This window comes from Bombus bifarius, unplaced genomic scaffold (assembly GCF_011952205.1).
Source record: "Bombus bifarius isolate JDL3187 unplaced genomic scaffold, Bbif_JDL3187 scf7180000007977, whole genome shotgun sequence".
Taxonomy (NCBI): Eukaryota; Metazoa; Arthropoda; class Insecta; order Hymenoptera; family Apidae; genus Bombus; species Bombus bifarius.
The window spans coordinates 1,609,780-1,636,620 of record NW_022884362.1 but is presented as its reverse complement, the minus strand read 5'-3'; the positions used below and the strand labels follow the sequence as shown (position 1 = coordinate 1,636,620).

The window sequence follows — 26,841 nt, the reverse complement described above, 5'->3', positions numbered from 1 at the left end:
AAGGATGAAAAGGAAAAATTGTGCGACTGAAGAAATCCGTCTTGGAATAAAATATGTTATTAATTACCTCGATTACTTCCTCGAGGTAATACGACAGTCGTACTTAATGGTGGCACATATCCTCCAATAGAGAAAAAGAGGAGGAGACTTTAATGGTAATTTCGGCTGAGTCATCCTTATAATTAATGTGAATTTAATTATTTAGGTTACAATATCAGATAGAGATATTAAAATATAAACTGCAAGCAAATTGTAAATCTTGTAAAAGAAGGTTCGAAAATATACTGATATATACTTGACTCTTGTACGTTTTGCCTCTCTCTGTCTTTGTCTCTGTCACTCTCCCCTCTCCTCCAATAAAGAAAGACTCCTTGATTTGCTATGATCCGACTTGAGTGTATTGAATTTTTGGATTTTCGAATTCCTAGTACTATTTGGATAAAAAATAAAAAAGTCCTTTTTATAATAATGTATTTGTTGAAAATTTTAATTTTGAAACTATCGCTGATTATCGTGTTTACTTTTGCTACCTTGATCATCGTAATTTGTACGTTTTATATTATATTATACATATACATATGTGTACGTATGTACGTATACGTATGTACATATGTGTTATACGTTCGTTAGACGCCACATGAGGCTTCTTTGTTCATCTTGACACGTGTAATTCTATGTGGGAGACCACGAATAAAAGGAGTCCACGTGGAGAAGGAAATTGATATAAATTGTAATAATCATAAGAGGATTCACCGATACACGTGCCAGTCTATCACCTAAAATAAAACCATTCATCTTAACACGTTTTCTGTTCGTCACGTGGCACGTGACAAAACACATTTTATTAGACTATTAGAAGTTCAAGTATGATTTATTTTATTTTGAGACTTGAACTACGTTTCGATATTCATATATGTAATATGTACTTTCATTCTTTAATAAACCACTAACTGGAATTGTTGTTTTATATTTAAACAACTGAAAAAAATATACATCATGACCGTTTTGTGTTTGCAGTTTTCGTATTGAACGTTTTTAGCACTAATTGCCAATGCACATAGTACTAACCCGCGTGATGTTGCTAAAACAAGCAAAATTTTAATGAGGTTCTAATTTACATAACCTACACCAGTTTCTTCTAACTGATCAACAACTTTTAAAAATGTGTAAATACTTACTTGCAAAATATGTATACTTTGTTGTTATTTTACTATTTATCATAAACTGAGACGATTGTTATTCTATTTCTCCTAATTGGTATTATCCATGATAAACTAATTATGATATTTCTTAATCCAAATGCAGTCAAGTGAAAGTAGCTTATATGTTATATTTCATTTATTTTCATAGAAGGTTTAGAAAATATTTAGAGTAGGTATATATACAGGGTGACCTGTAACTGTTGACACAATTGGGTATAGAGTGATTCTATGAGTAAAAGTAAGGCGGAAAAATGAAATAAAAAATTTGTACGTTTCATTTCCGAGAAAGTCGAGGTTGAAAATTTGATAAGTGTACTTGGCTAATTCCGGACTGAACAAGAGTAAATAATCAACAGGATAAGCTACGTGTAGAGATAAATAAACTACGTGCGAAAATAAATCAAGTTTAGAATACAATTTTTTCTTAAGATGCTTTTTTTTCGAGAAAAATAAGTTTAAAAATTTATGTGTATTATCAGATCAGTTCTTAACTAACACGTTCAAACATTAGATTCTTGAAAATGACGGATTAACAAGAAAAATTTTATTTTACAATTTTGACTTATTTTTGCATATATAATAACCTCCATCCAAATTTAGTCTGTACTTAGCCAAGTTTACGTATACTGATCAATTTTCAAACTCGATAGTCTAAGAAACGAAGCGTCGTATGAAAGAATTTTATTCCACATTTTTTACTTATTTTTTCATAGAATCACTTTGTACCTAATTGTACCATTAGTTACCGACCACCCTGTATAAGGATATAACAAGTAGAGTGGATGATTCTTTTATTTTTTATGATTAAATGATTCTAGCTTTCTAAATCTGAGTACTGTATATAATTTAAAGTCGATGATAATACAAAATAAAATAAGTAATAATTAAAATAATCGATTCTCTTTTGCGCTTCAACGATATCCAAACAAAATTTCAAACGTTCTTCTATTTCGTAGGTATAAAGATCATGTCAACAGTCACAATCATCCTGAACAATAAACGAAGCTTACAAAAAGAAAAAAGAACGATAAGAACATTGATTGATCGAATGAAACTAATAGAATTACAGCAATTTTTCTAATAAGATAATTCCCTTAATAGATTTGCATTCTTTCCGTATATCAATATTTATACTTCACCTTCTATTTATACACACTGACTAGCTTAAAAAAAAAGCAAGATAAAATCGCACGGGGATTCCCTGAAAGACATTAACTAGAAATTGTTCAAGATACAAGTCATTCGTGCTTCGTTAGCGTTGGGAATGATACCGCATCGATATCAATTTACGAATTTTGATTCTACGTCGTAAGATCGTAGGTATCAAGAATAGTCGATACCTTTTCAATATTTAATATAAAAATTGATACTGCATGAAAATATTAATACTAATATTATACCCGCAAAGTAGAAATCAATCTACAGGATGTTCTAGTAATCATAGCACGAATGGTAAGAGGATGATTCTATGTGACAAAATAAGTAAAAAAATGAGATTCAACTATCAGACTATCCTAATTATATCGATCGAATTTGAAATTAATTTGAAAGAGCATATAGAAGCTACACGATATGTATTTAGCGCGAGTATACAAATACATATTTCACAGAGATCGCAAAAGTATTTAAGATATTTCGATTATCTATTATATTAATAATGTATAAACTTCAACATTCGACGGAACCATTTTTGAAAATGATGTGTTTGAGATAGTTCTTCATACTGTATACTGATTTTTCACTAAATATACGTTTGCGATGAATATCCCATAATTTTTATACTCTGTATGCATTTTTAGATTGATTTCAAATTTAACCTATATAACGAAGATAGCCGATTCTCATCTCATTGATAATAAAATTTCAAAATGTTTTATATAACAAACACAATATACGTATAACAGTCTTTTGTGGTAAATGTTCTAATATTTTCGTGAATTGTTCGAGTATCGTCGATATGCATCGTATCAATCCCATCACTGACTACAAGTCACTCGTGCTTGTTACCTTTGAGTTCCTATAAGAAAGGGAGGGGACAGGGAGACAGGATTTCGTCCAGTGAACTAGGGAGAAAATGGGCCAATCACAGCGGCTCGGTGGTTCGGGGTTCGGGAGAGTTCGGCTGGGACGAGGTAAGCACGACTGACTTCGTGAATCTTTCGCAATTCGCTTCAGTTCGTCCAGCAGAGAAGCAACGCTCGTTCCGTGACGATGTTCTTCACGCTGCAGTTTATATCTACTGTATATAGGCAGCTTTAGGCGGGTTAACACGCGAAATTTTTTTCAAAAATTTTCAAAACATAACCTCAAATACATGACTCGATACATTTCACACGAAAATATGTGAAGTGGTGCGTCAGGTTTCCAAAGTTTGTGCTTGGCGGAATTGTTTGACAGTTTTCCAAACGAATCCTCGTGAAGCAATCCGCAAGCTGCATGTCGACCGAAACCTGCTTCGTCCAAATGGATTGATCTTTTCTACTTCCGAAGAAATTTTGTTTGGTAAGTGTCTACTTTTACTTTTCAGTTAGACTTCTCAATTGTATAAGGTGTCCCAGAAATCGTCATACAATTCACAAAGGGGTGGTTCAACGTGAAAAAATAAATCGAAAATATATGTAGAATAAAATATTTCATACCAAACTCTATTTTTAGTAAAATCGAATTTTAAAATTCGTTTAGTGTACAATTTGGCTAATTACTGACTGGATTGAAATAAACAACCAGCAGGAAGTTATACTATATGCGAGAATAGATAAAAAGTGTGGAATCAAATTTTCCCGTTTAAGGTTTAATACACCATTCACAAGAAAATAGGATTTGAAAGTTTGATTAAGAATTCGCTTGATACACGCGTACTTGATCAATTTTCAAATTTCGTTTCCTCGGAAACTACTTTCACACATAGTTTGTAGAACAACGTCCTATTGATTATTTACCTTTGTCCAGTTCAAGCCAATTAGCCAAGTTCAAATTGTACTTTACAAATTTTTCTTCAAAACTAAACATCGTATGAACAAATTTTATTTTATATCTTCGATCTGTTTTTTTACGTAGAATGTTTGTCTACCTATTGAACCACGATCGTTGGATCACCTTGTGTATATGATACATGAAGATTGACAAAGATGGTTCTTTAGTATACTGGAATGAATATCTTTAGTCTCAGATCATATAACGGAAGAAATGATAATATATACGCTTTGTGATTTTTTTTATAAAATTCATAACATGATTCCATCGTGTTTTTCTTCTTGTATTGCATTTCTGTATTTCAATTTAACACGAAAATATACATACGTAGCGTAACTATATCAATAAGTTGCCTTTTTATAGTTATATAAGCATTAAAGTAAATAATTCTAGGTGAAATTAGAAAATGTATTTAATCGAATCGCTCACTGAGCATTAACTATATGTAATTTTGCATTACATAGTATAGAAGCTACACTTAGTGCAAATTAGGAAATATTTTTAACCGAATTAATTACTTAGTATTAGCTATGTGTAATTCTGTGAAAACTATAGAAATTGTTAAAATTAGGAAATATATTTAATTGAATGAAACATGCGTTATAGAAGGTGCATTTAATGAAACATAGCTTAAGAATGCATTTTATTCTATGAATTAGTGATTTGGTAGTTTTCCATCAACATTAAGTAAGCTTCCGATTTAATATTTTGTTATCGGTGAAAATATGTAATTTGTATTCCTGTCGTTGACGTCTTTCCTTGCGAACAATGACTTTCATTCTATTGCCACGCGTGCATAATAGAGGTTTGTCGCAGCGTGTACGGTAAACGTTTTCGTGCTCATCGGAGAAGCACGAGCATCCTGTTATGCCCCTACATTGCCAGCCATAAGTCATCGGACTCGAACAAAAAAGTCGACCAAACCGAAAATCTTAGTTTCAATCAATCGAATTAATGTAGGCGGAAAATAAGTTTTTGGAAATGTTTATATTTATTTTTAAATTTAATATTAATTATTTGTATAGAAAAGATTTTTTATTTGCATACATGTGTATATATAAATTTTTTTATCGTATGTAATTTTTATAGTAGTTTTATAATATTGTATTTTTAATTATTATATAAGATAGACCGAAACATTATATCTTGTCTGTTATGTCATTCGATTGCGAAAATATTCGATTATTTCATAGAATTTTTTTTACTTTTGCTTTACTTTCTTTTATATTTGTCGATATTAACGATATTTCTTTTAAACAATTTTTTACTCATTACATGATATTTTTTTTCATGCATTTTTATAAAAAGATTTCTCAAGTTATACAATATTGTTTTGTTATTTCTAATGACGATCACATTTTTTTCTATTTCTGATCATTTATATTAAATTATAAATTAAAATTAAATTATATATGAGAATTTTTCGCCATTTTACTAGAAACCTATCTAACTATATGTGTAACAACTTATGGACGGTAGTATATATCGCTAACTACATACAGTACACGTTTAGAAAGTATAAATTTTTGCTGGATTGCGTAATTCATATTCAAGCATATTGATGACCTTTGGTTCTTCTTAATGGTTCTTATACGTTATGTAGCACCAAAAAATTTGAGATTACATGTATATTTTTGCTAACTGAGATTATTAGAATATATTTCACTTATCGTTGACATTCTAACTTAAATGGAACTTTACAAAGTATTTAATTTAATAAAGTTTTGCTACAAATATAGTTCCGTGTTTTAGAAATAATAATAATAAAGGAAGGATTAACTGTAAATCTTTAACGATGTAGTACGTATCATGATAGTGACATCAGATGTTTGAAGTATCCATAGAGGGCTTCTTCGCTTTTTAAAAATTTTCCATGTGGTACTTCAAAGAACGAGATGGGCGAATATATCTAGTCGAAATTTAAGTGGGCGTTGCGTGATTCGTCGAATCAATTGTTTGAACTGCTTGAAGAAATTTGATCCGTTCCAGCTAAGCAACGAGATTATATATTATTCATAAGTTCGAAATTTTACATTACATAAAATGTACTTACAAAGAATCGAATTTTTGGTTTTTAATTTCAATTGTTTGTCAAAATTCAAAATATGAACAATTAAGTCACCATTTCAGTTCTATTAACTTTCTTTCTAGTTTCTGGATTGATCCCGTTTGAGGATACAGAAAATTGCAATAATAAATTCGAACGTAATAAATAACGATATACTAGCAATGTAAACGTACGTCGAACGATTCAATAATCGGTAATTTCTGTAATTTCACGAGTTGTTTTCGACTAATCTTCCCTCTTTGATTCATTATCATTATTATTTTTCATTCTTTATATAACAAATTAAAAATAATGATATTAATCAATAACGTTATTTATTAGAATTTCATAATAAATTTGATACATTAGGATATCTTAAAGTACATTATTGGCTGTTTATCAAACACCCACATTTTCTAACTTTGAGTTATTAGCGAATACGGAATTCTTTAATAACAGTTAAATTTTACGATAATGTTGCTTCAACATTTGGGTAACGTCATTTTCAATGCTTTCATTTTTAGCTTTTGAGGTTATGTTTATAAATATCCTGATTCCTTAACCAACCTCGATGCCTGCTTTACCATTAGAGCTTGCGCGTATTATCCTCCTGTCATGAAAATTTTCTTGTTCGAATGGTAGAACAAGTGCCATTATTTGCTTTTTACAATCGAACCTCGATAAGTCGAATCTCAAGCAAAGAGCTGAAAACTTCAAGTTGCGGAGGTTATGTCTAATCGAGTTTTTCGCTAATAGAGGCTTCGTAGACTGTTGACGTTCTTCAAATCGTATAAGATTTCAAATTGTTTCTGCATTAACCGATTTCAGTCGAAGCCTTTCTAGCCAACCGAGAACCTTCTGCTGATCTTCTAGCGTTACAGTCGTAAGTCTGTTATTTTCCTTTCTTCGTACGAACCACGTGCTTTCGAAGTGGAAAAAACAATTATCGTAGTTGAACTCGTGAATCCGTTGAGCATACCGAGAAACGAATAAAATTCACTGATTCACTTCCTCGTGACCGAAGATCGTGACCAGTGTTTGTTACGTATATATTTAAACAGATTGGTTAAAAGTTGATATTCCGCTTGCTTTTCGCGCATTAAAAGAATAAACTTATGTAGAAATATTTGTTTTGAAAATATCACGGTTTCCTCGTTAAATCGTAAGCTTGCATTTGAATCGAATGGGGCGGAAGTGAAGTCTGTTGCATGTATATGATATATGAAACGTTTATTGCAGAGTTGGATGTTATTCGAATACAAATTTCCAAATAATTTTTTACAAATTATTCCAGAAACATTTCTCAGCAGGAATTTTCGAACACTTTTAAATAAATCATTGAAACGCAACTTCGATTTAATTCTAAGCCGAATAATTTTTCAACGAAGGTTACAGACGAACGAAATTATTTGGAAATAACGAATAATTTATTATTCGAATAAATTAGCGAAGTAACGAGTTAAATGTGCAACGTAAACCATGATATTATATGGGTGGCTGACGATGAATTGATTTGCGTGTATCGTTGGCCACAGTTCAACGTTCCCAACTGTTGTGACATTGTTTTAATAATTACGTGAATATCTCAAGCGGAATATTTCAGGGTTTAAGCGATAAATGAGGTATTTCGAGTGGTTCAGTTTTACAATTCTTAAATTAAGTATTGCGACAACGAATTAGGTGACGAAAATTAGGTGTTAGGTATACGAACATTGAGGTAGTATTTTTAAATTCCATATATGTAAATATGAATATTAAGTATGATAAACTTAGTAATAATAGGAAAAATAATTAAGGACAAGGAAAATCGATTTTATCTGCATGAGAAATTAATTTTTAATTTAAACTTAATTGTAAGTCAGTTAAAAATAGTAAAAGATTATTATTATAACGTATATTTGTTTTATTAATAGAAATAAGGTAAATAATAATTATAAATGTTATTCTGAAAGCACTGAATAAGCTGATTTGCATATCAACAGGATACAGGAAAAATGTAGCAATAGAATAAAACGTAATAATAAAATGAAACAATTTTTTTATTTATAAATACCATTACATGTTATTATTATATATACATAAAATATTAGAGACTTTTGGCAAAATTAATTTTTTACCCGTAAAAGCACGAACGAAATTAACGAAAAAAATTAATGTTTATATTTTTCTTAATAACAGATATTCTTGTCCATTTTTGGTTCTCAAATATCGTTACGTTTATTTTACTTTCAAAAATAGAATTCTTAAGAAACGTTCATCGAAAAAGAACTTACAAATTGCTTTAATTAGAACTAATTGAGACACGCTTGTATGTGTTCAGCTGTTCCTTAAAATATCGCAGAAATCGCAGAAAAATGAAAAAGGTGACACTTTGACATTCAATGCTTGGAATCGTTCTCGTATTTCATCCTACTGACGTCATAAAAAAGTTTTATGCCATTTTTTTAAAGAGTAACATAATTGACGTCCGTATCTACCGTTCAACCTTATTCATCTGAAATTGGACCTGAACTTGTTATTAAATTTTCAATATTAAGAATTACAAAAATTTATAATTATTGCACCTCGAAGCGCATAAATTACAGAAGCGCATAAACAGAAAGCTATCGTAGACGTATTGTTGGAAAAAGCACAAAACACATTCATCTTCCTGAATAATCTTTCTGAAAAAGACGTCCCCTAGTTATGCTGTATTGTACATATACGTGAAATAAAAAGTTATAAACCTTAAGTATACTTGTCTGTACTGATTTCTCATAAGCCATAAATGACCTAATATCTATAAGTGGAAGTGTATATAACATTGGTGGACTGGAAGTGAGAATTTCCACAGGCTGGCACAGATAAAAGTATGTACAAATCGAGGGATTCGTTGAAAATATGTCAGCGATATCGGAAGTTATCAAAAGTCGACGATGTACGAAACTGGAAGAATTTTTCAGATAGAAATATTTGCGTGTATATTTTGACGAATGCAAATTTTGACACGCCATTAATCAACAATAATAAATTATAAATTTGTATTGCGTATATTTCACATTATGGGTTTGATTACATAATGGAAATTAACGTAGGCTGCTGTTGGTCAAATGTGCAGAAACAAGTGTCGACTTAGTTTATTTTTTATATCAGACGGGCATAATGAGATTAAACCTGTGACAATCAGCCTGTTATTGCGTGGAAAATCCGTATCGTGTTTGTATTATGTCTGGTCTCTTAGTATTTGCTATCAAATATCAATCGATCTAATTTCTCAATTTTTTTCTTTTAGTGTAAGACCTTTTAGCTTAAAAGCATTTTGATTGGAAATTTAGGAAAGATAATTACTTAAAAATAAGACGACCTTCGGTAATCGTTTAATAATAATAATTCAGGAATTTATGCAAATATACGAGAACATTACCTGCAAAGAATGATAACTTTGGTATCCATTATTAATATGTATGGGAGTATTTTGTATGTAATCGATTGACAGACGCATACATTTACATATTGTACATATTATATATTACATAATGTACGAAATGTTCATTCTTTAAGTGACTTTTAAAACTAGGATATTCCTGTTCTAGTAATTGCAAGAGCAAAAAGATCTGATATCAGTCATTTTGTCCGGTTTCGTAGTTTTAGATGTTAAATTTTAATATCGGGCTTTATAAATAAACGCGAAATAAGGGATAAGAGATGACGATAAAAAGCTTATTAATAAGAATTTTTTAATTTCTCTTTTTTTCGTTCATACGTTTTTTTTCTAATTTCTCCGAGAAACAAACAGTTAGACAAACAATAGCTTTTCGTTCCACATTTACGTATCGCTTCCCTCAGGGAAAAGTCCCTACAAAGAGTTGTACCGTTTAACCTTTTTCTCTACTTAGAATAAAATTCATAAATTTATATATATATATATATATATATAATTCGCCACTTTTAGATAACTTATTGCACGATAAATTCAGGTAAATGATTTCGTAGCAAAATACTCACATCCTTTGTAAATTCCGTTTTTATTTGTTTTCCTTATCTCATATAAACTTCACTAGATAGTAAACTATCGCGTTTTCGAGATACATCGTTAATTCTTCGATAGTTTGCTTTTAGTGTGATTCACTTCGAAATTTCGAACGCAATAATGTATAGGGTATCCCAGCAATCGCGGTACAATCGGTAAGTGGGCGATTCTACATGAAAAAACAATTTGGAAATATAGAAGAAAATGTGACGTTTCGTTTTCGAGAGAACCGAGTATGAAAACTCGTGTCGTATACTTGAACTTGGCCAATTCCGGATTGGACAGAAGCGAATAGTCGATAAGAATATACTACGTACGAAAATAAGTTGAAGATGTGTTGGAGATCAAAAATTTGCTCATAGACGCTTCCGAGAAAATGAAATTTGAATCAAGTACGCATGTATCAAGCCAATTCTTAACTCAACACGTTCAAATATCATATTCTTGACAACGAGGTCTTGAACGAACAAATTTTATTCTATAGTTTTTTATTTATTTTCGCACGCAGAACCGCGCCCAGCGATAATTAGTTAAATTTATATATACTGAATAAATTATTAGCGAGGTATATATGGAAGAATTTTATTCTATTCTATGTTTTCGATTTATCTTTTCACGTAGAATCCTCGTCGATCGTACCATAATTACCGAGACGTTGATATTCGATATCGAATGGATCCGAAAATCGGATCCAATGCGCACGAGAAGCACGCATTGTGCAACCAGGCCTTTGAGGTTAGGTTTGATTCTTTTCAGAAAGGCATCGACAGGTTCTTTTTTAGTCGATGAGTGACGTGTTTTTGTAAGTTTCATTTATGGTTTTTGGCAATCTTTGTTTTCAAGCGTACATTCATCGAAATTATTATAGTTGATTGACAAGTTAGTCATTCTGACTGATGCAGTAATTGTTGGTTGAAACTGTGATTAAGTAACGTAATTACGATTAAATAAACGTCGATAAAACAAATGGAAGATGGTTCATTTCTTGGACTATTTACGAATTATTATTTAACGGAATACATGCGTCGTGTTTTACTATATATTAGATCGCAAGTTTAGTTATCGATAGTAAATAGGTTGTAAGTACATGAAATTCTCTTCTTTCTTAATGTAGTTTGTGCGCTTTCCTATAATGAATATAAAAAGAGTAAAAAATTCGCGTAAAAATATAAATTTTTCTACGGTATACATAAAAATAATTACAGTGGTGATCATATGTAACATACATAAATAGGGAAAGTTTTAATAAGAAATTGAACATTATTTAGTCGCAATAAAAGTAACTTTCAATTCTAAAGTTAAAGTTAGTACGAGTGAAAATAGGTTATACTCATATATTTTACTAAGATATGAAAACAGTTACAATGGCGGGTATATAATTAGAGATAGTTTCTATACCAAATTATAGGTACTTGATTTACTTGGTAACTATTATTAGAAATACAAATCCGAGAAGTGTTACAAAGTACAAGAGATGCATTTTTAAATCCTGTATTATAGGGAGTGCAGTTGTTTAAATTTATTTATAAAAATTTGTCCGGTCACGTAAAGTCTAGTCCTGAATGTATCTCCATAATTATTGACATAATATCGAGATATGCTCTATGGCATAGAAGTCGATACGATGTTCGTTTCGACCCATACGATCGAAATCACATTAAAATTAGCAATTGTGTCCGAATGATTAATTCATGCCCCTCCGTATCTTTCGGCAGAAGGAAAGGACTTTGAAACCGCACGTGTGTAGCGATGAGTTGGCATACCAGCAAGTTGGTTATATGATATTAAAGTTACTGGACGCATATTATACAGGATGTGCGAAAATAGATGGCACAACGATACTCGCAGAAGAAATATTGATTGAAATTATTGGGGAACCGATCAGCGGATGTAATTTTTGAAGGTGTACGTGGCGTTTAAAATGGAATAACAAAAGGAAGAAGTCACTAAATTTTCTTCTTATTAATTGTATAATACAAAATTTAATATATTGGATACGACGTTGGATACGTAAAGGAACTTTTGTAAATGTTGAGAAATATTAAAAATATTGATGATATGTAAATAAAATTTAGATGTATAAATGAATTGTAATCAAATTATTTAATTAAAAACTGAGAAGTTAAATACCTGTAAAATGATATACATACCTAATACTGATAAATATTAGACGTATAATATTTAATAGAAAAAATATTAAAACTAAAATGTCGGTAAATTCTTTTAATATCTATTCTTATTTTTTTATAGTTGCCTTTAATATTCATCGACAAGATAAAAAATTATTTTTTGCTTTGACATAATGCCAATTATGTCTTATAAATATCGATGACTTAATTCAATGTGTGCATAAATCTATTAGAGATTTGTAAGAAAATTAACAATCTTGCCTCTTACGACCGATATCGGAGCTTTCATTGGTAACTTTACAAAATAATTTGTAAAACAAAGTTTTGTTCCACGTATTCGATTTATTTTCTTCGAGGCAAGTCGATTTCTTTCTGATTGAATTGCTATTGCTTTGCAGGCCTTGAATTCTTAAAACTATGTATCGCATTATTTAACTGGACGAGTTGGTCGTTACGTAACGCATTTCCAAAACAATCGATCAAAGCGAAATTCGATGGACGTTAACGTTAAATTCGATAGAAGTTAACGAGCTGGAAACGAAATCCAAAGAACTGAAGCGGCGTTACACTCTACGAATTCGCATTCAGAACGAGAGATCGCGTCATTTTTGGCATCTAATATATAAACGTGGCAGCAAGTAATGAAACAGACGATATTTCTAAATCCTTTCGATTTTTCCATTTTAGTGAATTACCAGGTTGGATCTTACGACATGGTCGTTTGAACGTATCAAATTCCATAGCTAAATTACATCAGCAAATACTTGTATTGTTTGCTCGTAGAATGATTTGCATAAAACTGAATGTCAGTCTATGCTACTTTGATGCTACAAGCTCTTAGCAATAGTAAAATAAATATATGCACAACATCCGAATCATTTTTTCTTTCGTCTAAACCAAGATGAAACTTCATTATTTCCACATAGAACACAATAGCTTAGCAGTGAAAGTTTGTAGTATTTTATTTTAATAAACATTGTCTTCTTACGAAGTATACGAAAAGTCATACGCCGGTTGTACATGGACGATCGTATTCTAATATCAAAATCTGACGAGAATATCGTATCACGTACTATTCGAAACTATCCTATACCTTCGTAAATCTTTTAAACTTTAAAGTAGGTATAGCACTTGTTTATTGACATAATTAGTGTCTATAATTTTTTTCTGTGTGTAATAAAAACATATTAAACCGTGTAATTATCTGTCTTACGCGGAATAAAAATAAGTCTTTGACACTGTCTTAAAGGAATTACCGTATTACACAGGTTAACGTTTTCATTTCTATCCTATCAGAGGGCAATACTAATTCCATTAAATTTAAAATTCTTTTCTACCTCAGGTTATTTCCGTATTCGAGACACGAGTGTTCAGTCAAAGTACAAATTCTTGCTAATATTTGTCGCGAGCAAATATAACTTTTCATTTGCTAAACGTACGTTAGAATTGGATATAAGGTGTAAAACTCTTGTTTCAACTGATTTGTAACGTCAGAGCCTTCTAAACGGAGAAATTTGCGTCATTAATCGCGCGAGGAACCAGGAACCCGCATCAGGCATAGCATGATGTTTGCACGTGCTATTTTTCTCCTCTTTTTTTCTTCCTTTTCATTTGTTACGTGCCTGATTTCCAGTAATATACGCAGTCGGAAGTTAGAACTTCAACTACGGTACAGTCTCCTGTATCCGAACCTTCGTTGTTCCAACACGCTTAATACTTATTTTTTACAAAATTTCCCAGTAGCAAATGCTTTTTTTCTGTTACAAATATTATTTTATTGGTATTAGAGATTTTTAGTCCTGATCTCATTTCAACGAACGAACGACATTCGTAACGTTTTAACAATCTCGCGACCATAAACTCTGATAAGCATATAGTCTGAATGCCCGCGTATTTTTGGTGCAATTGAAAGGATTCAAACGGTCTCTTGGAAAGTTCGTTCCGATTTAAGATTCGATATACAGGGTGGTTGGTAACTGCTGGTACAAGCGGAAGATATTATAGAAGATAATATAGAATAAAAATTTTTTTTTTAATTTTTTCAATTTTTTTTTAATTTTTCCATCGAGACAACGATCTACAGTGAGATCCGTTATAACGTACAGCACGCGACAAAGTGCACGCGTACCGAGCGAAAATTCAAAGTGGATTTTCTCGAAAACAAAGCCTCGAACGAAAAATTGTTATTCTATATTTTCGACTTGTTTTTTCGCCTAGAATCACCCCCTTTCCGCTTGTACCACCAGTTACCAACCACCCTGTATATTTATCGAGTTACATAGGATTTTCTGTTCCGCGACCTTTCTCCGTCTGTCACGCAATTTGAATATTTCTCCATCCTTCCAGAAGCTCTCAGGCTTCTCGGCGAAGAACTTTTCAATATGTTTTGTTACGTCGACCAAAGTGTTGAAAATCGGAACGAACTATCCGAGCAGCATTTAACAAGCGTGTAATATTTTATTAAAAATCGTACCAAGGAAGATTGACTGTTTTGTTATTTTCCGATAAGATTTTTTGCAGATTTTATTCGAAGAGATATTTCTAAAATTTTGGAAAAATACGTACACGTCGTAATTGGGTTGAAAATACGTAGAAGCAGGTAGCGGAGACTGTTCGACGTTGAAGAGCAACGTTACTCAACGACTGCTATGCGTTTCTGTTTTTCAATTCATTGAGCCAATCAAAAAATGCATCGAACCTAACGTTAATGTCATTTCTCTGAAATGATTCAAGTGCGTCACTCACAATTAAATACTTTTCTTAGAATACAGCTGTCTTATGCTTAATTATCACGAACTGGATAGATGCTAGAGACGGTAACATACGATCTCACACTGACCAAACGTATTTTTCGATAGTTGTGTCAACGTAAATGCGAAAAAATCTGAGAAAATACAATACAACGCCGTCATCTAGTAAAATATGTTAACACGATAAGCGTACGTATATTTCTTTCTAATAATAAGCGTATTTCTTAATTATTCTTCATTCAGTTTCGTAGTCCTTTATTTTCTTCTGTCTGATCTGAGAAAAATGTCTCGTTTCGGAACTACGTTCGAAGATAGAACGCGTCAAGAACTTTCACATTCGCGTATTTTGGAAAATACATTTCAATTATTTGTACATTGGCATTCAGAAACATTCTCATTATAGAATGTTAACAAATGCATATCACATACGTACAATATATTTACATACCTGATTATCTCATCCCACGGATTTCCAAGCATTTAACGCAGCTCAAATACATATGTATTATAATTATAATTTCTTTCGTGGTGTAATTTATGCGACGAACGTAGAATCGTTGTCGCAATTATTATTGCAAAGTTAATTATTAAGTTTACAAGTTTGATGATAAATACACGTTAGCGGTTCAACGTATTCCGAAAATGCTCAAGTTTCGTCCTTACCTATCTGCTTTCCAGTTGACAAACATTGCCATCTAGGGACGAAATTGAAAGAATAAACTGTCGCCGATATTCTTTACGGCGTATTCGAGAAAATGCTAATTTTATTTGGCAAGTTTCGCGGGCAGACGAGACGACGTTCAGCAACAGTGGAACGATCGATGGACAAAGCGGGCATACACCGCGTAAAGAAAATCCACATTCCAGATGAAATATACTAATAATCGAGCACGATACAGTGTAAATGTTTGTTGCCACATATCCGATAAATGGATTATCGGATCTTATCTTTTTTACGGAATTTTGAGCGAACAAAGACACGGCAATCTTTTTTAGATTTCCATCTACCAGTTCTTGTACACTAATTTACACGATACAGATATTCCGTTATCTGCACCGCGAAGAAATAGAATACTTTCAACAAGACGGTGCTTCAGCACATTCTCGAGCTGTCATCAAATATTTGAATAGAAATTATCGAGACAGTTGGATACTCGAAAGACAGAGAGTATTTTCATCCCGTTATTAGTGTTCGAGATATCCGATAACGATATTCTGTTACAAATATCCAAAATTAGAGAAAGTGTTAAGTAACGCGTAACGCAAGAGAAGAACGAAAAGACGTTGAGATTGGAACTGAGAATCGCTGGATCGGTATCTGTTACAGCGCCAGTATCCCATGACACGACGAAATAATTTAGCAAACTTTCAGTCGGTAACTTGTAAAGTAGTCGATTTCGGGTATATGATAAATACGTTAATTCTCGTCCGCAGAGAATAAAAAGACGCGTTTCATGCGAGAAAAAGAGGGGCAATTGCGTTTTCCAGGCGCAATTGCATAAAATTATTTCCGGATTATGCTTGGTCGTGTACCATTTACCTTTGGCCTATAACATTTCTCTCTGTGCGAAACCGTTTGCAAGATACAGCTTATCCCAGAGGCGTGGAACATCCCGTATACACGATATATTATCTACTTATATGTTATATTATACACATACGTACATACGTATAGGTACTTATCGTCGAACTTACGAACTTAATTGCTATCTCGGCGCTAATAAAATAATTGAACGTTCGTGTTATAAATTATCATATATATCTTTTTGTCTGTATGATAAACTGCGCCGCAACAGAGAATTATTAGACGTTTATCCTTCGTTAAATGTTTCTGAAACCGTCGCATAAGATAATCGCTAAATTGTTTTAATTAAAACGTAATTACATTAAGCGGTCTATATCACCTAAAACGTTGTTTCTCCTTCTTTCCAAGCATTTTTAATTAACTATATTGACCGAAGTAATTCGATTGTCCTACGTGCGCCTTCAACGTCCGTAATTTTCCTATACCGCTATGTGTACGTACAATTCTATTTGTATTAATTATAAATTCCTTCCAAGCCGTTGTATGCTTACTTCTTCGAATAAGCAAAGTTGACGACATCACGGTGCATATTAAATAGCATTCGCTTATATGTAGTCTATAATACGCACATCGAAGTTTCTTAATTATTCGCTATTCATTATGCTTGCTATACTTATCGCTACGTATTTAACTTATTAAGAGGCGAAGCAGTGAAATAATTTTTAAAAGCACAATGCTTCGACGCAATATATATTACGAAGCAACGATCAACAGTGGATATAAAATATGAATTATAAATCGTAAATTGAAGTAGAAATATATCAATGAATTTAAGATTTCTCAACTTATGGTCATCCTAAACTCGTAGTATTTTCGTGCCCATTTAAAAATGTCAAGGCCACCTCGAGTCTTTTATAAAAATATTTTTTTGCGATTTTAAGTATCGCAATTTATAGCTGATTCAAAACAGGACTCTCGTTTGAAACTTTTTTTTTTTTGTTACATTATCGGAAATGCTTCAAAGCTCGTGCGCGCGATTTCGCTCAACACCCTGTATATTTCAAAGCTAGTGAAAACGGTAAACGCTTCTAGTGGTCGGCGTAGCAGATTATTTGCATCTGTAGCGCGTACCGCGCATCCAACCCCTTGCTTTAATTTCGAGGTGTCAAGAAACGCGTATTCGTTTGTGGTTTGCATATTCGTTAGGTAACTGGCACGTAAAATTTTGAGAGCGTCAGGGCCAGTGTCTCTATCTCTAGAAATCTATCGATTTTGAAAGGATATTTACCATTGGTCGTCCACGCTGGGAATTAGTATTGTCTTCTCCGTATAGTAGGAGGTACATTGGTACGTATATCGACTTTTAAGAACCGAAAGTATTTTTTTCTTTTTTTTTTTTTTTTTTTTTGAAAGTTCGGTAAATCAGACCTTTTCGCAAAATCATCAAAGAAACGTTTATATATATTGTGTGTGTATATATACAGGGTGGTTGGTAACTGGTGGTACAAGTGGAAAGGGGGTGATTCTACGCGAAAAAAGAAGTCGAAAATATAGAATAACAATTTTTCGTTCGAGGCTTTGTTTTCGAGAAAATCCACTTTGAATTTTCGCTCGGTACGCGTGCACTTTATCGCGTCTCGTTATAACGGATCTCACTGTAGATCGTTGTCTCGATGGAAAAATAAAAAAAAAATTTTTATTCTATATTTTCGACTTCTTTGTTCGCGTAGAATCACTTGTACCACCAGTTACCAACCACCCTGTATATTGCAACTTTATGCGAGAATAAACATTTTATTCTACATTTTCGACGTATTTTCACACATAGAATAGTCGATTCCCCCCCCCCCCCATTTCCACTCCGAAATTGGCTAAATTTTACAAATCCGATTTTCTCGGTATGAACAAATCTTGTCGCGCATTTTCGATTCATTCTTGTCGTCTCAATCGTCCACTTGTCGGTTGCATCGTAATTTATTACCGAGACACCCTGTATATCTCGGTTTCGTATCGTTCTCCTTCGTCTTTTGTTAATAAGATCCACAGCATCGTATCGTATCGTATCGTATCGTATAGTATCGTATCGATATTATGTATCATTGAAAATGAGAAATCCGAGGAATATAAATTTCCAAGGAAGCGATTTCTTTCTTTCTGATTTTGGTTGTCCGATGGAAAAGTTCTTGCCGAAGGTTGTCTTCTCGATTCGCGTGCTTCTCTTATCTGCTCGATTGTTTCTTGTGCATAACGCAATCGGTGCGAACGCAATATCCTTGACGATTTTACGAATTTTACTGGATCGACGTCACGAGAAATACTTTGTTGCGGTTTGTTCTTGAGAACAGATTCGATAGGATCGTTAATTAGAACCGAAGACGTTTGTACGACCATGGTTGGATACGAGAAAATATTTATCGGTATTGTTTTACGTGTTTTTGCTTAATCGTGAATCAATTAGCTCCGTGAAAGACGAAATTATCGTAGATTTTATACTTTTCGAATTCAAGGAAGATAGGTTGCCTTATACGACCAACAAGGATAATAACGTTATCCTGTAAATTTGCTTTAGTACGACGAAGACATCTTTTATTTGTCGAAACACGTCCGCAAACTCGAATAACCAACTTTTTTATAAATCGTTCATTTTATTTCATATCCAATTTAATGTCTAATCCTTACTATATTTTTTAATAAATAATTTATTTGTCAATAGAAAAAAGAGTGAAAAATTCAACAACGAACAAAGTACTCAAATGAAGAAAAAAACCCAAAGTAAAAAAATATGGTACAAAGGATACAAAAATAGAAGAGAAGAAAATTAATAGAACAATGGCGGGTACTGACCTTCCACGAAATGACACTTGGTTGAACTCGTGTTCGCGAAACTTGTTATATACTCGATGTTTCCTTCGTCTCGCAGTCGTCGATATCTCGGTTGCATACTTTCGTTCTTATAAACAATTATGTCAAAACAGTGTTAGTTGCTTCAGAACGACGACTCATGGCCGTTCTTTTACAAATTTTTACACTCGCGTGTATCTACATACATGCAATCTATTCTCTTTCTACTTGAATTTTGAAAATTTGACAATTAGTTTGAAAGAAAAAACACTTCAACTTTAATTTTGTAAACCCGGTGACTAGTTTAAAAATTACTTTATCTTTAATTTTACACATTCGGTGACTAATCCAAAAGATATTCTAACCTTAATTTTGTAAAATTTACCTCATAAAAGTATAGAACGGCACAAAAAGGTAGGACTTTTGCTTGCGTATAGAAATGGGAGGATATAATCTGTCCTTTAGAAAAATCGTGGAATCTACCCAACTCTTTTATACGCGAAAATATTATTTAAATCGTATAATATCTTCTTGCGCGAGGAGACGACTCATGTAAGAACAATTTGTTTAAATCTTTCATGTCGTACGAGCTATTCCTTTCTTTCTTTTTTTTTCTTGTAATCGAAACGAACACGTTGTACATGAAAATAGCGTTCTGCAAATATTTAGTTTCATAAAAAAACTTTGCAAATCGTTTTAAACTAAATGTCATGTAAGAAAGAAGTTAAATATTATTTTGTTTACGTTAGTGTTTCAAACATGGCAATTGATTAAAATTTTGGTTTCGTGCCAAGCAGCGGTATTTTAGTATAATACAATATGCCTGTGGTACGAAAACTTGAAACTCAGATAAGATTTCAGTATACTCGAGGATACTTTGCGCTCATCGGGTAATAGCGTAGTAAATCATTCGCGGGACCGACTTGCATTTTAAGTATTTTAATCTCTAAATTCCAGGAAGATTTACATTTAACAACAATTCGTTTAATCTACTTCTTCTCCTTTTTTATTCTTCTTCTTTTTATAGCTTACTAGATTTATATAATTCGTAATTTTTTCCCCTGATTTTATTTCGTTAGGTTCTGTTATTCGAAAGTCGTTGTATACCTAACGCGCAGCGCCCTCTTTTCCATCGTTGGCCAATAGTAGTTTTCTACAGAGTCCGTAAGATATTTGTAGCGTAAATCGTGCCTGAAATCCTTTGAAATTTCGACGGTGCCTCACTCGGTATATTATCTACAGGTGATTCGATTTTTAGAGAATCTAACCTTACCGAAGTGGAGATATCGATCTTCAGATTTGGAAATTTTAACACGTAATCTCCGTAGCAAGCCGTTGCACAACTTTTTCATTAATTACGGGAAAGTCGTTCTTACGGAGTTGTTAAAGAAACTTCTACGTTGAGCAGAATGTCTAGAAGAATCTTTTCGCGAAAGAAGAGACTCAACCGTGGCTCGTTTTTCGAACAAAGGTAGTATTGAATTACTACTAAATCGGTGTTCCAATTGCCGCATATTATGACGTTAAGCTGTTATTCTGTCTATTTTCGAATTATTACGATCTGCCATTTAGTTTCCTCTAGACTACCTGGTAAAGAGAGATACGTTGATTCGTGGAAAAAATCGCAAAATACGTCCTCGCTGAGATTTATTTGAGAATAATTTGACGATTTTAAATACCTCCCTTTATGCCTACTCTCACCCTCATCGTCATCTGCTATTGTACGTATCGTCGATCTGTATTATTCATACGCCATTTATCGACTTTAAAAATCGTTCGAATAATAATTACAAGTGCTAATGTATACTCGTTAATATTCGAATATGAAGATATAATATATGCAAAAATTCCATTATGCATCGAGTAATGCACGTGACGTGCAATTTTCACGACTTATCATACGGAGTAATTTTAGCTGTAACGATTTGCACGTGTTCCATCGGTGCCGATGAAAAATAACCGTTCGAACTAATGTTTCGTAATCTTTGGTGCATATTAACTCTAGATATAGCTACAGTGGTTACAAAAAGTATTTGCACACAATCGTATTTGTATTTTTTATAAGTAGACTTTTAATTTTGTGTATAAAGGATCGAGAGTATAGTACTCTCTATGATGTTTGGTAAGTAAAACAATTTTCTTCTTAGATTACGTTTTTTTAAATAGGTATGTTTATAATACGATGGTATAAATTTTCCTTATTTTTCGTCATTTAAAATGCCATTAAATTTTCCACAGTCGACCATTCGGTTTAATATTCCACGATTATTCATCGTACTTACTTGAATAATTTTATAGTACTCATAAATATCCGCACGCTTTGTTGAGTTTGCTGCAGAAATCGTAGGTGTCCAAACGAATGATAAATTAGATGGCGAATAAATTTCAGATATCGAGCGATTCCGTTAAACAATTTTGTTACATCGCTATAGAGAATTACAAATCAATATAGAAGCTTTTGTTATGAGAAATTACAATTCAAAATGTTCCAACGAATAAAACGCTGTTAGTTTGTAAGAAAATTATGATACCTTTTTTTTAAAGTATACTTTTTACAACAAAAGCGAATAATTAATCTATATGTATCTTTATCCATAAAAGTTAACATTCTGCATAAAGTATAACACATTGAATGTATTAGAAACGGGCCAAATACTACTAAAGTGAATAACAATACGATAACGTAGTATATGTTAAATACTATTTTATTTACTATATTTGCTATTTTTTCTCAAATTATTTAATTCCTTGTATAAATTAATCATCGAGAAAAATATGTGTATAATAGTTTTATGTTGTTATTTCTATACTCAGAGGTAGGATCACAATAGTTATTATTTTATCGAATGGATAAATCTATCGCACCGTTCTGAGCATCTTTATTGCACGCGCTTACGAAAACTAGGGATAAAAACAAAAAACCATCTTAAGCCTATCGATTGTAACTAGGATTATCTTCTGGTTACTATTTCTTACAACTAACGCATCTGCATATGGATGGCGGGCACGAACTGACGTTGTGATTTTCAACATTTTACGAATAATCCAATCTTTCAGAGAAGCAATCGTTGTATAAAAAGTACGAAAACCGCAAGAATAACTTCGCAAAAAAATGGAAGTTTACCAAAGTACACAATACTTGCCTCTACTTTTCTATTTATATTCAAAGAAGTACCTACTATAACCTGTTCCATTTATAAATATCCTGTGTCTTGCGCGTATGAGCGAACCCAGGTTTTTACGAAAATATTGCTGGAAAATTTAAAAAAATTTTTAAAAGTCAATTCAGATAAAGGAATTACACTCTTTTAAACTTCAAGCTTTTACTCGTACAAATCGAGTTAATTGGCATAAAATTGCCCGAATTCGACCAGATATAAAATGGAAAATGAATGTCTAGTAAATATTACGAATAGAGGAATATTTCAATCGTAAATCCAACTATGTAATTGTATTGAGGAAAGTTTGATTTCTGTTTTCCTTCTCGATGGAAAATCGTCGCGTCTTTGATATATGATTTAAAAATATGCACATGTATTTCTTATAGTACCTACTTTGAGGTAGCATAAGCTTAAGACTTGCAAACTTTTATTTCCAGCGATATATAATACTTGGATGGGCGAGCACAGAAGCGCAGTGTTCGTCACTGTAGGTAATAATATAAATAAAATTGTTCTTTGTCTTAGGGAAAACGTAACTATAAGAAAATATTAAAACTATAATAGTACCTTTTAAAAATAATAAATAGTACAGTGTGGCAAACTGAAACATACGAAAAACATGAAAAATGTGTAAATTCAACTAGCTGTACTATGAAACGTTTCATTTCGGTTTATCTTCTACGATATCTTCTACGATACGCGATTTGGAAGAACATTTTTTGCAGTTCGAATTAAATTCCAAATCTCTATTTCAGATTATAACAATAAACCGACTTAGTTGTGCTTTAAGCAGTGTGCTACAATTTGTTGAGCATCGTGTCTACGTCAGTGATTAGTTCGTCCAACATATAAGATAATCTGAGAAGATTTATGGTTGCTTTTGTGGGCGTACGAAAGATGCGGGAAACGTTTGCTACTCGTAATTTATTAGCGATTCGTTTTTCTTTTCTTTTGTATCCTTCTCGTCAGAAAAAGGCGTAAAAAGGTAGGAAAGATAATTTTTGATGATAATTTTTGGCGCAATTTAGAATTTTTATTTCCAGAAGACAGAAAAATAATTTTGGCAATTTTTTAATTATTCTCAAAAAAGAATGAAAAATGAGAATGACTGCGATGCCTTTTTCTGTAGTTTTCAAGTGAAATGATTAAATAGATTACTTCAAATATGGATCGTTTGGAAGATGGTAATTTATGTTCACCATTAATCATTTGTACGTTGATAATAATTTATGTTCTAACCGAGAGAAAATATTTAGACACTTCTGCTGACGATGGTATATCATTGAAATTGTGTAATTATGATTCCGCATGAATGATGGGTTAGGTATGATAAGAGAGTTGAGTTTAACTCAAGATAAGAAAATTTTCTTAAGAAAAAAAAAAAAAGAACTATTCGCACAACATACTTATCATATTATATGGACATTATCACGCCATACGAACGATTACAATAAATGAATGATAGAAAGAAATAAAGAAATATCTAAAATACTTGATTTTTATTATCTTGAACTTTTTTCCCCTCCAAAATTCTGTAGATTTAGGTATATCACTGTCTGCTGCAGATAAATCTCATTCATATATTTTTATTTAATTATTTATACAGTGCAATCTTATAATAAAATTCTCAAATCATTGATTTTAAATATTTGTATTTATTTTATATTTAATAATTATCAATATATCAATATTTATTTGTACCGAATATGAAATTACATAGTAAATCCTGTTATGGATTATTTGCAAATTACACTACAGGATAATATTTTTGACGATTTTTAAGCTTTAAAATAAATGGAGAATTTGTCTAATGTACATTTATATTTATGTATCTGTATTTATGTATCTATCAAAGTAGGAAGAATATGCTACAAGTATCGTTTTATATGTAAAACAGGATAATATGTAAAACTTGTTACTGTACACCGACATTTTTGCTATTTTTATACTTTCGTTTAAAACAGCACGCTAAGAATATTCGATCGAATATTTTCGAACATGCTTTAAAACATGCTTTTATTTCACTAAATAACGTATAAGCTTAAACACAGAAGGTACACACCAAATATTATCGTCATAAATCACTCCTCTCGATGGAAAATAATCTTCTGCTTCTTCCATACGATGCCTGTTTTTTAAACGATATAAATGTTTTTTACAATCTCATCCATGATAAATAATTTTCACGATACTTAACATAATCTCGAAGTACGCACAAGTTGTGCTAATTTTTAAGTTTTTCAAGCAGGACGACAGTTTCTAAAAAAGCGACGTTCTCAATCTTTTTGTCGCGTCTCGACCCATTTTCCAAAATTAAATTTTATTCAACGATCCTTTCTTACATCGTTGTGTAACCTAATCTCAACCTAACCCCATTCGATGCATGAAAATCTAACCTAACAAAATCGGCAAATTCTTGAAAATCCGTTATTTATACAGTGTCTTTCGATCTAAACGGTGTAATTATAAGAACAAATTTATCGTAGGACCACTAAAATCACCTCAAAATATAAATTGTAGGCATAAAGCGACACAACACTTACATATCTGATGTACACTGATGTATCGTCTATATACATTGTTCGCCGATAGTCCACAAAACTGCCTGTGTCGTTTGTCCACTAGCACTGTGACAAGTACTCGGGTATACCTGTGTGTTGATGAGTCGAGGATGTGTTGGAGACGAAACACACGGATCGTTGTAATCTATCTTTATAAAAACGTGACTGTCGCCAAGCGGACTGTCCCTGTCGAATCCAGCGTAGACCAGGCTTTACCTTCGACCCGTGGGACGCCACGAGGACTACGGTTAAACAAATGGAACGCAGTGCGGTACAGATTGTAAATGGAGGACGCTTTTGCGAAACATCTGTGGGTTTCCTCTGGACACTGTGCGCTGTGTAAATTTCAAAGAGAAGAGAGCACGATAGGTGTTAATTTTTCGTACGATATGAGTAACGTTCATTCACTGGGAGACGTTCATTCACTGAACAGATCACCTTATGTAATTAGATGTCCATCTGTCAAATGCCTGTGTATCAAGTGATTTATATATCTTACTTTTACTATTTGCAGCATTTCTCGTTCCTTTCACCCTGATGGGTCAATTCTATAATTCATACAACCACATATTTATCTTAAAATTATTCCCGAATACTTTCTTCCTCAAATCTCGTATATGCCTTACAGCTAACCTAGCTTTTTTTTAGCCTAAGTTGACTACGTGGTTCCTAGTACTTCCGCTTTTATCGAACGTAAAACTTTCGACCTCCTCTATCCTCTCCTTACGAATTTGAAAAAAAGACGTTAAGAAAAATAGTTCCCAATATTAATACCAATTTTGTGAACGGGAAAATTATCAGAATAAATATAAGACATAAGGAATAATATACAGAAACAAATAAAAAACATGTAAACAACGTAAATACGAAATATGCATATGTTATTAAATATCACCTAGTTGATTATCACAGATAATTATTGAATATTAGATATAGTCACAAATATTAAAAGCGAAATGTATGCCAATATTAAGAAACATTGATTCTAGCGTTAATATCATTCTTTCGAGCAAAATATTATGCCCCCCATTCTAGTGTTTCAATCGACGTTAGGCCGCGCTTAACGACCTCTGTTACAAGATCATTTCCTGTCGCAAACATACACCAAAACAAGATAATCTTGTAGCGTATCGTTGTGCAATTGCCATTTCGCACTCCTATGTATTTCGTGGGAACCGAAGTTAACTGTAACCAGTAACGATTAAAAACCAGTAGTGTATCCAATGAAAGATACTTTTGGAACTATCAGAGCATAAAACTTGATGTTATGGTGTCACAGTCGAAGGTCAAAACTGAGAAGATCTGTTACAGAGAACGGTTAGAGGCAACGTGATATTTTTCTAACCTCATTTCATTGCGTGTTCCCGACCTTTCTTACTTTTATGACCTAGATCACTGCAGGATACTTAAAAAAGAAAGTAACATATATAAAAGTAATATAAAAAAAGTAACAGAAGGAAATATACTACAGTATCCCGTTTTAATAATATAAAGTTCACCTTGAGACCCTTTAGCGACTAAAGCGTAGACCGGAGTTTAGTCTATCAATTAAACCGCCATTTTTCTTTATTTAATGACACATAGATGCTTTTTTTTAAAGAAGGAGGATACCATTCTTTTTCTGTCTGAGCCTGCTTTTTAAA

The 26,841-nt window shown here is 32.4% G+C and overlaps 1 protein-coding gene across 1 annotated transcript in view; it reads left to right on the top strand.

Moving 5' to 3' along the window:
* Positions 1–3,347: 3,347 nt before the first annotated feature.
* LOC117204151 overlaps positions 3,348–26,841 on the top strand; it is a 36,532-nt gene continuing 13,038 nt past the window's right edge. The window contains exon 1 of the mRNA XM_033441296.1: positions 3,348–3,704. The gene's annotated coding sequence lies outside the window, so the exon portion shown is untranslated. The remainder of the gene's footprint in view (positions 3,705–26,841) is intronic.